The sequence below is a fragment of the Coregonus lavaretus genome (assembly GCF_964263955.1).
Source record: "Coregonus lavaretus genome assembly, chromosome: 24".
Taxonomy (NCBI): Eukaryota; Metazoa; Chordata; class Actinopteri; order Salmoniformes; family Salmonidae; genus Coregonus; species Coregonus lavaretus.
This window is the reverse complement of record NC_140011.1, coordinates 37,725,410-37,742,065: the sequence shown is the minus strand read 5'-3', so window position 1 is coordinate 37,742,065 and position 16,656 is coordinate 37,725,410. Positions and strand designations below refer to the sequence as shown.

At 41.3% G+C, this 16,656-nt stretch overlaps 1 pseudogene across 1 annotated transcript; it reads right to left on the bottom strand.

The window, feature by feature from the left end:
* Nucleotides 1-511: 511 nt before the first annotated feature.
* LOC311099320 (pinopsin-like) lies at nucleotides 512-14,095 on the bottom strand (annotated as a pseudogene). Its single transcript has 4 exons — nucleotides 13,675-14,095; nucleotides 12,146-12,483; nucleotides 808-1,041; nucleotides 512-675 (listed from the first exon to the last, which is right to left on the bottom strand). The product of its transcript is annotated as a pinopsin-like (transcript).
* Nucleotides 14,096-16,656: the final 2,561 nt, after the last annotated feature.

The following is a 16,656-nucleotide window of genomic DNA, read 5'->3' as shown; positions in this document are numbered from 1 at the left end:
GCAGTCAAGTTCTGCAGACATCAATTCACAGACTGCTTGATACACAGATTATATCATAGAAATATAATTATATTTCTATCAATGATATACAGGAGATCTTACATCTGGTTGGTACAAGGGGCTGGGATAACTAAGAAAGATGAACGTGTTATCTATATTGGCCATGTTAAAGCAGGCTGCCATCTTGTGGCCGAACAGGCCACATTCAGCCACAGGGTGAAGGAAAAGGTTGCTGCAACTTAGCTACATATACAGTATGATGGCAACTTTAAATGACATTTACACATCCAGTTGACAAATAATACCTAATCTAATGAAAATAGAGATAGTTTGGTACCTTCATTTCACAGCAGCCTTGATAACCTCTATCATATCATTTTGCAGTGTGGGCACCATGTGTCTTGGCTCCTGTGAGCAGTGGAGTAGGCCCAAAATACCTCAGCTCCTCAGGGGTGGTAGTGCACAACCAGGACCAATTTCTCTCTCTGCTGAGACCTAGAGTGGGGTCCCACTACTGTCCAGGGGCTTGCATGTACCAGGGGATGTGTCAGGCTCCTCATGGGCAAGGGGAGTTGCCGTTAGGGCTAGTGACTCGGCTGCTGGGCAGGGTGCATTGGGTGTGGCTGCCAGATGATCTGACCCGCAGCTCACAAAGGCCAGGAAGCACCTGTAAAACTGTAACACATGAAATCATCAATGCAATGCATCTTGTGTGATAATGGAACACTGAGGTTTCAATTTCATCATCAAATCACCGACAAGTAAGAACAATGGCCTTTGACGTGTGTGTCATTGGCAGGCTGTTACCTGGTTGTTTAACAGCATATATATGATAGGGTTGAGAAAAGTGCTACTTTTGGCAAGGATGGAGGGGACAATGCTTGTTGTGGGGCTGACAAGGCCATCCTGACCAAAAGTAGCTAGCAGAGCTATCACCCCGTAGGGCATCCAGCAGAGCAGGTAGCAGGACACCATGGTGACAACCATCACCAACACATGGATCTCCCGCCGATGTGCAGCCAACTGGTTGATTTTGGCTACCTGAGGAGATATGACTATTACTTATATTATTATACTGTATGATTTATATTATATAACAAGAATAATAATAAAAGCCATTTAGCAGACACTTTTATCCAAAGCAACTTTCAGTTGCATACATTGTACAGTCGTGGTCAAAAGTTTTGAGAATGACAAGTGTTGGTCTTCACAAAGTTCGCTGCTTCAGTGTTATGAGATATTTTTGTCAGATGTTACTATGGTATACTGAAGTATAATTACAAGCATTCCATAAGTGTCAAAGGCTTTTATTGACAATTACATTAAGTTTATGCAAAGAGTCAATATTTGCAGTGTTGACCCTTCTTTTTCAAGACCTCTGCAATCCGCCCTGGCATGCTGTCAATTAACTTCTGGGCCACATCCTGACTGATGGCAGCCCATTCTTGCATAATCAATGCTTGGAGTTTGTCAGAATTTGTGGGTTTTTGTTTGTCCACCCGCCTCTTGAGGATCGACCACAAGTTCTCAATGGGATTAAGGTCTGGGGAGTGTCCTGGCCATGGACCCAAAATGTCGATGTTTTGTTCGCCGAGCCACTTAGTTATCACTTTTGCCTTACAGTGGGGGAAAAAAGTATTTAGTCAGCCACCAATTGTGCAAGTTCTCCCACTTAAAAAGATGAGAGAGGCCTGTAATTTTCATCATAGGTACACGTCAACTATGACAGACAAAATGAGAATTTTTTTCTCCAGAAAATCACATTGTAGGATTTTTAATGTATTTATTTGCAGATTATGGTGGAAAATAAGTATTTGGTCAATAACAAAAGTTTCTCAATACTTTGTTATATACCCTTTGTTGGCAATGACACAGGTCAAACGTTTTCTGTAAGTCTTCACAAGGTTTTCACACACTGTTGCTGGTATTTTGGCCCATTCCTCCATGCAGATCTCCTCTAGAGCAGTGATGTTTTGGGGCTGTCGCTGGGCAACACGGACTTTCAACTCCCTCCAAAGATTTTCTATGGGGTTGAGATCTGGAGACTGGCTAGGCCACTCCAGGACCTTGAAATGCTTCTTACGAAGCCACTCCTTCGTTGCCCGGGCGGTGTGTTTGGGATCATTGTCATGCTGAAAGACCCAGCCACGTTTCATCTTCAATGCCCTTGCTGATGGAAGGAGGTTTTCACTCAAAATCTCACGATACATGGCCCCATTAATTCTTTCCTTTACACGGATCAGTCGTCCTGGTCCCTTTGCAGAAAAACAGCCCCAAAGCATGATGTTTCCACCCCCATGCTTCACAGTAGGTATGGTGTTCTTTGGATGCAACTCGGCATTCTTTGTCCTCCAAACACGACGAGTTGAGTTTTTACCAAAAAGTTCTATTTTGGTTTCATCTGACCATATGACATTCTCCCAATCCTCTTCTGGATCATCCAAATGCACTCTAGCAAACTCCAGACGGGCCTGGACATGTACTGGCTTAAGCAGGGGGACACGTCTGGTACTGCAGGATTTGAGTCCCTGGCGGCGTAGTGTGTTACTGATGGTAGGCTTTGTTACTTTGGTCCCAGCTCTCTGCAGGTCATTCACTAGGTCCCCCCGTGTGGTTCTGGGATTTTTGCTCACCGTTCTTGTGATCATTTTGACCCCACGGGGTGAGATCTTGCGTGGAGCCCCAGATCGAGGGAGATTATCAGTGGTCTTGTATGTCTTCCATTTCCTAATAATTGCTCCCACAGTTGATTTCTTTAAACCAAGCTGCTTACCTATTGCAGATTCAGTCTTCCCAGCCTGGTGCAGGTCTACAATTTTGTTTCTTGTGTCCTTTGACAGCTCTTTGGTCTTGGCCATAGTGGAGTTTGGAGTGTGACTGTTTGAGGTTGTGGACAAGTGTCTTTTATACTGATAACAAGTTCAAACAGGTGCCATTAATACAGGTAACGAGTGGAGGACAGAGGAGCCTCTTAAAGAAGAAGTTACAGGTCTGTGAGAGCCAGAAATCTTGCTTGTTTGTAGGTGACCAAATACTTATTTTCCACCATAATTTGCAAATAAATTCATAAAAAAATCCTACAATGTGATTTTCTGGAAAAAAAATTCTCAATTTGTCTGTCATAGTTGACGTGTACCTATGATGAAAATTACAGGCCTCTCTCATCTTTTTAAGTGGGAGAACTTGCACAATTGGTGGCTGACTAAATACTTTTTTCCCCCACTGTATGTCAAGGTGCTCCATCATGCTGGAAAAGGCATTGGTCGTCACCAAACTGTTCTTGGATGGTTGGGAGAAGTTGCTCTCGGAGGATGTGTTGGTACCATTCTTTATTCATGGCTGTGTTCTTAGGCAAAATTGTGAGTGAGCCCACTCCCTTGGCTGAAAAGCAACCCCACACATGAATGGTCTCAGGATGCTTTACTGTTGGCATGACACAGGACTGATGGTAGCGCTCACCTTGTCTTCTCCGGACAAGGTGTTTTCCGGATGCCCCAAACAATCGGAAAGGGGATTCTGAGAAAATGACTTTAATGTATTTTTATATATTTTTTATTGTAATATTATTATTATTATTATTATTTATTTATTTATTTTTTGGGGGGGGGGGGGGGGGGGTGGATCAGCTTAATATTGCAGATAGATTGTATCTTCTATCAATGTAATTGTCTGCATCACTTCCAATCCCCCATGTTTTTTATATATACATACTCCCCTTTATTACTTTTCAACCCCGCCATCCTTTCCCTACTTGGAGTAAATAAGTGAACAACAATGCCCAAGCCTCTACTTCCGGTCTATACTTACTATCTACACCTTATGGATATATATATATATATATATATATATATATATATATATATATATATATATATATATTTTTTTTTTTGCTCCTGAACTTCTTCTACTCTCAACCTCTCCGATCATTTTCATGATGTCCATTCGGTTTGCTTCTACAGTGGGGAGAACAACTATTTGATACACTGCCGATTTTGCAGGTTTTCCTACTTACAAAGCATGTAGAGGTCTGTAATTTTTATCATAGGTACACTTCAACTGTGAGAGCCGGAATCTAAAACAAAAATCCAGAAAATCACATTGTATGATTTTTAAGTAATTAATTTGCATTTTATTGCATGACATAAGTATTTGATACATCAGAAAAGCAGAACTTAATATTTGGTACAGAAACCTTTGTTTGCAATTACAGAGATCATACGTTTCCTGTAGGTCTTGACCAGGTTTGCACACACTGCAGCAGGGATTTTGGCCCACTCCTCCATACAGACCTTCTCCAGATCCTTCAGGTTTCGGGGCTGTCGCTGGGCAATACAGCCTTTCAGCTCCCTCCAAAGATTTTTTATTGGGTTCAGGTCTGGAGACTGGCTAGGCCACTCCAGGACCTTGAGATGCTTCTTACGGAGCCACTCCTTAGTTGCCCTGGCTGTGTGTTTCAGGTCGTTGTCATGCTGGAAGACCCAGCCACGACCCATCTTCAATGCTCTTACTGAGGGAAGGAGGTTGTTGGCCAAGATCTCACGATACATGGCCCCATCCTTCCTCCCCTCAATACGGTGCAGTCGTCCTGTCCCCTTTGCAGAAAAGCATCCCCAAAGAATGATGTTTCCACATCCATGCTTCACGGTTGGGATGGTGTTCTTGGGTTGTACTCATCCTTCTTCTTCCTCCAAACACGGCGAGTGGAGTTTAGACCAAAAAGCTCTATTTTTGTCTCATCAGACCACATGACCTTCTCCCATTCCTCCTCTGGATCATCCAGATGGTCATTGGCAAACTTCAGACGGGCCTGGACATGCGCTGGCTTGAGCAGGGGGACCTTGTGTGCGCTGCAGGATTTTAATCCATGACGGCGTAGTGTGTTACTGATGGTTTTCTTTGAGACTGTGGTCCCAGCTCTCTTCAGGTCATTGACCAGGTCCTGCCGTGTAGTTCTGGGCTGATCCCTCACCTTCCTCATGATCATTGATGCCCCACGAGGTGAGATCTTGCATGGAGCCCCAGACCGAGGGTGATTGACCATCATCTTGAACTTCTTCCATTTTCTAATAATTGCGCCAACAGTTGTTGCCTTCTCACCAAGCTGCTTACCTATTGTCCTGTAGCCCATCCCAGCCTTGTGCAGGTCTACAATTTTATCCCTGATGTCCTTGGCCATTGTGGAGAGGTTGGAGTATGTTTGATTGAGTGTGTGGACAGGTGTCTTTTATACAGGTAACAAGTTCAAACAGGTGCAGTTAATACAGGTAATGAGTGGAGAACAGGAGGGCTTCTTAAAGAAAAACTAACAGGTCTGTGAGAGCCGGAATTCTTACTGGTTGGTAGGTGATCAAATACTTATGTCATGCAATAAAATGCAAATTAATTACTTAAAAATCATACAATGTGATTTTCTGGATTTTTGTTTTAGATTCCGTCTCTCACAGTTCAAGTGTACCTATGATAAAACTTACAGACCTCTACATGCTTTGTAAGTAGGAAAACCTGCAAAATCGGCAGTGTATCAAATACTTGTTCTCCCCACTGTATATGCCATATCTTTCTAACTGTGCTCTTTCCCAAAAGCTCCCAACATACAACCTATATACTTATTATGGACACAGTATGCTTACATTATTAGCTATCTCTGTTATTATTTGTTGTTATTTGTTATTAGTCCCATCCTTAAACTCTATTCAATACCTCCCATCTCTTAACACCATCCATATAGGATTTCTATTTGCCATATATATTTCAACCGTACTGTGATGTTTTACAAAAGTTCTGAACCTTTCTATTCTCATTGCTTCTACAGATTGTGAATTAAAGATAAACATTTTTGCTAAAAGTATTATTATATTATTGATTGATTGACTATGACTTTTCAGATCACCCAGTAATGCTATCTGCAAGGTTAGCTCCAGGTAAATATTGCAATCCTTTAGCCATTCCTGGACCTGAGTCCAAAAACAAGCTACAAATGGACAGAACCAAAACAAATGATCTAATGATTCTGTCTCTTCACAGCAAAATCTGCAGAGCTGGGAAGATTGTATCCCCCATATAAATAACATTCTATTGGTAGCAAGAATTTTATATAATAATTTAAATTGAAAGATTCTAATTTTTGAATCCGGTGTCGTTTTGCGTGTCAGTTCATAAACACTATGCCATGGGATCAGTACGTCAAAGATCTCTTCCCAACTATTTTGCAATCTATATGGGACGGCTGTCAATCCTTTGGTCCTTAAGTGAAACTGATATACTTTTTTATTTATCACAGTTTTCCTTAACCAATTATGTTCTTTAATGCAAGGCCGACAGACAAATTCCTTACTTTCTCCCCCTTCCACTTTCCTCTTCCACTTTTGCGGTAAGGCTGCAATTATTTGGTTGTAATTTTGGGTAGAGCAGACATTTCCATTTGTTTTTGTTAGCTGCATGTGCGACATAACTCCACCAGTCCTACCGATGATATCATTTACGAAGATTATACCTTTTGAAACATTCTGTCAAAAAATAAAGGTTTTTTGTCAATGAGTATATTTGAATTTAACCACAATATTTGTTGCATTATTTGTTCCGTCGTTTCTGGAGGATTAATTTGAAATTGCAACCAACTTTCTATGGCTTGTTTTAGAAATAGTGATATTTGGGAGATTATTTCCTTTTCAAATAACTGCAAATGAGTTGTTGTAATCTGAATAAAGGGAAAAAGGCCTTTCTTGAACATTGGGTGAGACAATCTTACTAATTTGCTTGAGAACCAGTTCGGATTTAAGTATAACTTTTGTATGACTGAAGCGTTTAGTGATAGGTCTAATGCTTTAATATTTAATCATTTCTGTCCTCCGAATTCATATTCATTATATAAATATGCCCTTTTAATTTTGTCTGGCTTGCTGTTCCAAAAAAAAATTAATATTTTTTTCTCATATAATTTAAAAAACTGTTCGCTAGGCGTAGGCAAGACCATAAGCAAATAGGTAAACTGGGATAATACAAAATAGTTAATCAGGGTGATTTTTCCACAAATTGACAGGTATTTTCCTTTCCATGGTAGTAAGATCTTATCTATTTTTGCTAAATTTCTATTAAAATTTATTGAAGTGAGATCATTTATTTCCTTTGGGATATGTATTCCGAGTATATCCACATCACCATCAGACAATTTTATTGGTAAACTACATGGTAATGTAAACATTTTATTTTTTAGTGATCCAATACGTAATATAGTACATTTGTCATAATTTGGTTATAATCCAGAGAGGTTAGAAAATGTATCTAGATCCTCTATGAGGCTGTGGAGGGATTCTAGTTGTGGATTTAAAAGAAAACATGAATCATCAGCGTACAATGACACCTTTGTTTTTAAGCCCTGTATTTCTAATCCTCTGATATTATTATTGGATCTAATTTCAATAGCTAACATCTCGATGGCCACAATAAATAGATATGCCGATAGTGGACAACCTTGTTTCACTCCTCTTGACAGTTTAAAACTTTCGGAGAAATAGCCATTATTTACTATTTTACACCTAGGGTTACTATACATGATTTTGACCCATTTTATAAGAGATTCTCCAAAATTGAAATGCTCCAGGCATTTATATATAAACCCCAGTCGAACTTTATCAAATGCCTTTTCGAAGTCTGCTATGAATAGCAGGCCTGGTTTCCCATATTTTCCATAGTGTTCTATTGTTTCCAATACTTGCCTTATATTATCTCCAATGTATCTTCCATGTAAAAAACCTGTCTGATTAGAATGAATAATATCAGACAATACATTTTTAATTCTATGCGCTATACATTTTGCTAGGATTTTTGCATCACAACACTGAAGTGTAAGGGGCCTCCAATTTTGTAAATGGACTGGATCTTTATATTTTCCACTTGTATCCTGTTTCAGTAATAATGAGATCAGACCTTCTTCTTGAGTGTCAGATAATCTACCATTTACATAGGAGTGGTTAAAACATGCTAATAACGGTCCTCTTAGTATATCAAAAAAGGTTTGGTATACCTCGACTGGTATGCCATCCAACCCTGGAGTTTTCCCAGACTTAAAGTCTTTAATTGCATCCAGAAGTTCCTCCTCTGTAATTTCACCTTCACATGAGTCTTTCTGTGTGGCTGTTAATTTGACATTATCAATAGAAAAAAAATCTCTACAATTAGCTTCAGTTAGAGGAGATGGAGGCGACTGAAAAGAAAACATATGCTTAAAGTACTTTGTTTCTTCCTTCAAAATATCATTTGGTGAATTATGGGTGACACCGTCAATTGTAACCAGTTTCATTAAGTTCTTTTTGGTAGCATTCCTATGTTGAAGATAAAAATAATTTTGTGCATTTTTCCCCATATTCCATCCAGTTTGCTTTATTTTTATAATATATTACACTTGATCTTTCTTGAATAAGTTTCTCCATTTCTTTTTGTTTTTCCTCTAATTTATTCTGAGCCTCTATGTTACAGTTTTTTTTGCCATCTATCTGTTCTGTTATACTTTCTATTTCCTTTCTTAGTATAAACTCTTCTGACCTAAATTGCTTTTGTTTTCGAGATGAGTACTGAATTGCATGGCCTCTAAAGGCACATTTAAAGGTGTCCCATACAATAAGGGGATTCGCTGTACCTATGTTATGTTGGAAAAAGTCATTTATAAATTCCTTTGTTCTAATTATAAATAAAGTATCATCTAATAGGCTTTGATTAAATTTCCAATATCCTCGCCCACGTGGAAATTCAGTAAGAGTAATGTATATGCCTATTAAATGACTTTACCCTAGTCCTCAGCAGTCCAATCCCTGTACCTTTTGCAGAATATCAGTCTGTCCATGATGTTTTTCCTGGAGAGAAGTGGCTTCTTTGTTGTCCTCCTTGACACCAGGCCATCCTCCAAAAGTCTTTGCCTCACTGTGCGTGCAGATGCACTCACACCTGCCTGCTGCCATTCCTGAGCAAGCTCTGCACTGGTGGTGCCCCGATCAACTTTAGGAGACAGTCCTGGCGCTTGCTGGACTTTCTTGGGCGCCCTGACTCCTTCTTCACAACAATTGAACCTCTCTCCTTGAAGTTCTTGATGATCCAAAAAATGGTTGATTTAGGTGCAATCTTACTAGCAGCAATATCCTTGCCTGTGAAGCCCTTTTTGTGCAAAGCAATGATGACGGCACGTGTTTCCTTGCAGGTAACCATGGTTAACAGAGGAAGAACAATGATTTCAAGCACCACCCTCCTTTTAAAGCTTCCAGTCTGTTATTCTAACTCAATCAGCATGACAGAGTGATCTCCAGCCTTGTCCTAGTCAACACTCTCACCGGTGTTAACGAGAGAATCACTGACATGATGGCAGCTGGTCCTTTTGTGGCAGGGCTGAAATGCAGTGGAAATGTTTTTGGGGGATTAAGTTCATTTTCATGGCAAATTGACATCATCAAAACTGAGGCAGCAGACTTTGTGAAAATTTGTATTTGTGTCATTCTAAAAACGTTTGACCACGACTGTATATAGCTCCAGGAATCAACCCACTGTCCTGGCGTTGCAAGTGCAACGCTCTACCAACTGAGCTACAGACTCAGAGGACCATTTTATTCAAGTTACTTACACTGACTGGATGGGGGTTTGATTGGAGAAATTAAACGCATCACTATCATCTAGAGAAGATCACTACCATTCTCGGTGGTCAGGTTTAGTTTTATAACAACAGCAGTCTGAAGGCCGCCTCATGATTTCGGTATATCAGGGAATAAACACATAAAACATGCATATCTAATGTTTATGCAGGGGAAACATACAGCCATTACACAGGCAGTCATAGGGTGTGAGCTTTACACATAAAAACATGCTAGAGGCCAGGGTTAATGATGGCTAGCGGGTGGTGGCCAAACCCCATGGAATAGCCTACTGACATACAGATGTAGGATCTTAATTTGATCACTCCTTTGTTGCTGAGAATGTTCCTGCACAGCAGGAAATGCAAACTAGTAGTGTATTCAAGGTTTAAAAAGGCTTCTAAAGTTTGTGATTTCCACTTTAACATTTCAGACTTGATTTGTCCTAACTAAAAATGTATCAACCCCTACAAAAAATGTCTATTCATTATAATCCACGTAATAATTCACATTTCCTGTTGCTGCAGGATTATTTTCCTGCTGTAGCAAACTGGCTGAAATTAAGATTCTACATCTGTAAGACGTTGATTCTTAGATGTGCATCAGTCCCCTTGGTAACAGAAAAACCAAACAACCATTGATCTACTCCTTGAAGTCTACACGTGTTATGTTTACCCACTTTAGAAATGATGATATCATGACCTGTAATGTTTCTGCACAAGTATTCCCATGTAATCCATGACTAATTTCACATACTGTATGTAACTAATAGTGCTCTCCGTATGTTAAACTGTAAGTAATGATTAGAATAGTGGGGTGGAGATTACTTGCTGTTGATGAATGTACACTGAGTATACCAATCATTAGGAACACCTTCCTAATATTGAGTTGCCCCCGGTCAGTCTATGTCATGGAAAGAGCAGGTGTTCTTAATGTTTTGTATACTTAGTGTAGTTTAGAAGAAGATAAGCCACCAATTACAATTTAGCAACTCGGATGTATAATATTCAGTAACTAATTTTGCTGCATGTTTCGTAAAATAACAGAACATGTCTGACACTAAGAAATCAGAGTAAAATAAATCTAAACTTCATCATATAAATTACAAGTAATTGAACCGATAAAAACAGACAGACACTGGAGTGGAACAAGCCTTGACACCTGTTAAAGGAAATCAAATACAACAGGGGGGAAATCAACAACCTTATGTACTGTAGACTATTGTTGTTATTCAAACTTTTTGTGTCAGCCACTTACAGTGCAGTCATGCGGTCATTATAGAGTCCTTCTGATTTGCAGAGAAAGTAAAGCTGTGTTGAAGACCGCCTAATCTAATGCATAAAACCACAGTAGGTCTACAGTGTATAATAAGCATGGAAAAACTGATGCTCAAAATCATACCCAGGGCATGCATTTGTGGCCCAACACTCAGGAAATGTGTTCCTAAATGACCACAGGGAATATCTATCTGAATGAAAGGAGAGTGAATAAAGAGTTATCAGTTTATGTTAGGGCATAATACAGACAATGTGGGTATACTGTATGTCCCACTATTGCACTAGTGGCAAGGTGGACTAGCCAACCTGCCTCACCTTTAGAGTGACTGCAGACCTTCATGCTGGCAGAACTTAGCATGAATGATGGTGGCCCACTGGAATGTCACAGCTGTCTCAACATGATACATGGTTTCACTGTGTTGAATGTGTAGTGTTAAGGATTTCCTAAGGAGGGCATTTTCTTGCCAATATCTTTAGCTAAGGTCTGCTGTACATGTCACAGATTTAGGACAAACATTGTGACATTTCCACTTCCTGCTTTTTCAATTATTGTCTCTGTCTTGCATATTTCACCATAGTTTATCCTCCTTTTTGTTATTACCAAAACACATATTAGGATCTGAGCAGTCTGTTGGGAGTGGTCTAGAACAGGGTCATGGCTCTATGTGGAGGGAGGTGAAAGATGCTTTAAGAGAGACTGATGCTTCCATCAGAGAGGGAAGAAGATGTTTACTCAGGGCAACAAGGCAATACAAAAAGCCTTCAGCACATCATTCACTTCCTTTGTGTGAAAGACAGCCGAGAGACATAATCAACCTTGACATGAGTGAGTGGCGCAGTGGTCTAAGGCACTGCATCGCAGTGCTAGCTGTGCCACTAGAGATCCTGGTTCGAATCCAGGCTCTGTCGTAGCCGGCCGCGACCGGGAGACCCATGGGGCGGCGCACAATTGGCCCAGCGTCGTCCAGGGTAGTGGAGGGAATGGCCGGCAGGGATGTAGCTCAGTTGGTAGAGCATGGCGTTTGCAATGCCAGGGTTGTGGGTTCGATTCCCAAGGGGGGCCAGTATGAAAAATAAAAAATAATGAATGCACTCACTAACTGTAAGTCGCTCTGGATAAGAGCGTCTGCTAAATGACTAAAATGTAAATCATCATTGTCACCATCTTCATGTACAAGCATGCCCACCATTGTCATCAAAATACTCACCATCAATACAAAATCGGTTTAGGATTGACCAATGACACGGACTCACCCCACGGATGACAAAGAGGATCTTTCCATAGCAGATGATCATGAGCAGCAGGGGAAGTAGGAGGCAGAAGATGAAGAGGCAGGTGACATAGGAGATGTTCCTAAAAGAGCGCTGGTGCCACTGCACTGAGCATATGGTGCCTGGGCCCTCGGGACCGTAGCTGCTCCAGCCAAAGAAAGGTGGCACCGTCCAAACCAAGGAGTAGAGCCAGCAGCCTGCGATGGCCAGCCAGGCCTTCTTGTAGTCAGCCGGGTCAGACGGGTCAGCCTTCATGTAAGGCACCATCGTGGAGTAGCGCTCGTAGGACAGGACGGCCAGGGATACTCGAGAAACAATGCCTGCACAGAGAAATGGGTGGAGGTGCCCCAGTGTCTGTGCGTTAGAGATGTCTAAGATGAGTATGAAGTGTCTCCTCTCTAACGTTCAGAAAGCTCCGCAAGTGTAATAATGTCAAAATAAGTTTGTTACTCACCAAATATCTTCATTTACTCCAGTTACGGCCGTTATGTACTTCCAAAAAAGGTCTAAATATTTTTTTTTCAAGCAAACTAAAGAAATGCCTCTTCAGCACCTCCAACGTATTGAGCTGGTGTAGACTTCCGACCTGTGCGTGGCAGTAATGACTGATTTACATTGGAGGTGCCGAAGAGGCATTTTTTTGGTTGCTTGTACATTTTTATTTAGACCTTTTCTGGAACAACATACAGGCCATAACGGGAGTAAATGAAGATAGTTACTCACCAAATATGGAGTTTCGCTAAGGAACTAACATATTTTGACATTTTAACGCTTGCAGAGCTGTCTAATGGAAGTTTGAGTCAGAGCTTCCTGGGCGTTAGAGAGGAAACACGTCATACTCATCGTAGACATCCCTAATGCACAGATACTGGGTGAAAGAAGACAGAGGAAGCAAAAGTTTCCACATTGTAATCCATAACGCATACCCTTGCAGTTAGAACCTATAATATAGATTACACTCTGTCTCCAGATGTCAGCCTTTAATCCGCAATCTAAGTCCTAGACAAGCAGGCTACCTCTCTTGATATATGAAAGGCATGCAGAGCATACCATGTGCAATTTGTATAATTTCTGCTGTGGAAAAAAATCCAGCTCATAAATAAGATGTAGGTATTATTCTATTGGTCAGCAGACATCTTAACCAAGGTGTCAGTTTGTATATTGTTGAGCAGGGGACAAGATACAGTGAAAGATTACATAAGAATAAAATACTAACAGTCATCAAGAAACACTGGTTTGACTTGAAAGTTTGACTCAGAATGTGTCTCTTTACCAGTCAAACTGACTGTGTAGCGAGTATCAGAGATCAAAAGTGTTATTTGCTTATTTACTGTTAATTCAAGACTAGGATACATGTGGTATGTATCTCTCACACAGGATGGAGAGCATGGCGCGAGGGGACCTGTTGAAACATGAGATGACATGCAAGTTTCTTCTTCGGTTTTCAGTCTCTCTAAAACTTTACCATTATGAAAAGGATAGGAAGCGTATAGGTTATCAAGTCAACTCACCGAAAAGCGAGTTGGCGAAACCGTACCATTTGCACCCTTGGTCTCCGATGAGCCATCTGCCGTAGAGGCTCGCGGCAAAACTGAAGGCAGTTCCAAAGATACAGATCAGCATGTCGCTCACGCTGATGTTGAGCAGGATGAGGTTGATGGGTGTCCTCAGCACCTGAAACCGCGCGAAGAGGAGAAGGACGAAGAAATTGCCGATGAATCCTAATAGTAAAATGACACCGAGGAATACTGCAACCACTGTGTGCCCTGTCCTGCTGAGCTCGGGCTTCTCCCTGTTCATAAGAAAGTCACAGACACTGTCATTCGCGCTGGGGTTCGTCCCGGAGCTGTCCTCGGTGCTGAAATTGAAGTTGCCGCTCTCAACAACAACCATGGTAGCGCCTTGCGGAGTCGGTGGCGCTGGATGACACATTTCAAGGGGCGGGGGGAGATTGTTCTGGACCTTAGCTCTCGCTCACACGTTGGTCAGTGCAAGAAAGATAAGACTCGCCTGCAGATTATAGTTTCCACTGCTCTCGCTTGCAGCTCTAGTTATACACTTCCCGAAGAGTAGGCTATCGATCGACGAATCGGCCCCAGACTGCTCAACGCCAACTCTTTATTTATCTCACATTCCCACTGGGAGTTTTCATAGTTTTAATTGAATGTTGTACGCGATGAGGTAGTCGGCGAAACACTAAAATAGTTGAATTAGCCAACAACGGTAGACTATGGCTAATATACTAATGTAATTAGATAAGCACCCACATCAGTCTCTATTCAATGAATACAAAGCACACTGACGTCACACAATGGCTGCGTTGACACATGCAGCCCAATTATGATAGTTTCCCACTAATTAGTATTTTGACCAATCAGATCAGCTCTTTTGCCATTAATTGGGCAAAGGGTCAGAATTGACCGTATAAAGGTCAGAATTGACTGCAGCCAAACACATGAATTGCATTTTCCAAAGACAGTTGCCCTCCTCAAAATACTGTACTTTCAGACTCAGTAATCAACAACCTTATGTACTGTAGACTATTGTTGTTATTCAAACTTTTTGTGTCAGCCACTTACAGTGCAGTCATGCGGTCATTATAGAGTCCTTCTGATTTGCAGAGAAAGTAAAGCTGTGTTGAAGACCGCCTAATCTAATGCATAAAACCACAGTAGGTCTACAGTGTATAATAAGCATGGAAAAACTGATGCTCAAAATCATACCCAGGGCATGCATTTGTGGCCCAACACTCAGGAAATGTGTTCCTAAATGACCACAGGGAATATCTATCTGAATGAAAGGAGAGTGAATAAAGAGTTATCAGTTTATGTTAGGGCATAATACAGACAATGTGGGTATACAGTGGGGAGAACAAGTATTTGATACACTGCCGATTTTGCAGGTTTTCCTACTTACAAAGCATGTAGAGGTCTGTAATTTATATCATAGGTACACTTCAACTGTGAGAGACTGAATCTAAAACAAAAATCCAGAAAATCACATTGTATGATTTTTAAGTAATTAATTTGCATTTTATTGCATGACATAAGTATTTGATACATCAGAAAAGCAGAACTTAATATTTGGTACAGAAACCTTTGTTTGCAATTACAGAGATCATACGTTTCCTGTAGGTCTTGACCAGGTTTGCACACACTGCAGCAGGGATTTTGGCCCACTCCTCCATACAGACCTTCTCCAGATCCTTCAGGTTTCGGGGCTGTCGCTGGGCAATACGGACTTTCAGCTCCCTCCAAAGATTTTCTATTGGGTTCAGGTCTGGAAACTGGCTAGGCCACTCCAGGACCTTGAAATGCTTCTTACGGAGCCACTCCTTAGTTGCCCTGGCTGTGTGTTTCGGGTCGTTGTCATGCTGGAAGACCCAGCCATGACCCATCTTCAATGCTCTTAATGAGGGAAGGAGGTTGTTGGCCAAGATCTCGCGATACATAGCCCCATCCATCCTCCCCTCAATACGGTGCAGTCGTCCTGTCCCCTTTGCAGAAAAGCATCCCCAAAGAATGATGTTTCCACCACCATGCTTCACGGTTGGGATGGTGTTCTTGGGGTTGTACTCATTCTTCTTCTTCCTCCAAACACGGCGAGGGGAATTTAGACCAAAAAGCTCTATTTATGTCTCATCAGACCACATGACCTTCTCCCATTCCTCCTCTGGATCATCCAGATGGTCATTGGCAAACTTCAGACGGGCCTGGACATGCGCTGGCTTGAGCAGGGGGACCTTGCGTGCGCTGCATGATTTTAATCCATGACGGCGTAGTGTGTTACTAATGGTTTTCTTTGAGACTGTGGTCCCAGCTTTCTTCAGGTCATTGACCAGGTCCTGCCGTGTAGTTCTGGGCTGATCCCTCACCTTCCTCATGATCATTGATGCCCCACGAGGTGAGATCTTGCATGGAGCCCCAGACCGAGGGTGATTGACCGTCATCTTAAACTTCTTCCATTTTCTAATAATTGCGCCAACAGTTGTTGCCTTCTCACCAAGCTGCTTGCCTATTGTCCTGTAGCCCATCCCAGCCTTGTGCAGGTCTACAATTTTATCCCCGATGTCCTTACACAGCTCTCTGGTCTTGGCCATTATGGAGAGGTTGGAGTCTGTTTGATTGAGTGTGTGGACAGGTGTCTTTTATACAGGTAACGAGTTCAAACAGGTGCAGTTAATACAGGTATTGAGTGGAGAACAGGAGGGCTTCTTAAAGAAAAACGAACAGGACTGTGAGAGCTGGAATTCTTACTGGTTGGTAGGAGATCAAATACTTATGTCATGCAATAAAATGCAAATTAATTACTTAAAAATCATACAATGTGATTTTCTGGATTTTTGTTTTAGATTCAGTCTCTCACAGTTGAAGTGTACCTACGATAAAAATTACAGACCTCTACATGCTTTGTAAGTAGGAAAACCTGCAAATCGGCAGTGTATCAAATACTTGTTCTCCCCACTGTATGTCCCACTATTGCACTAGTGGCAA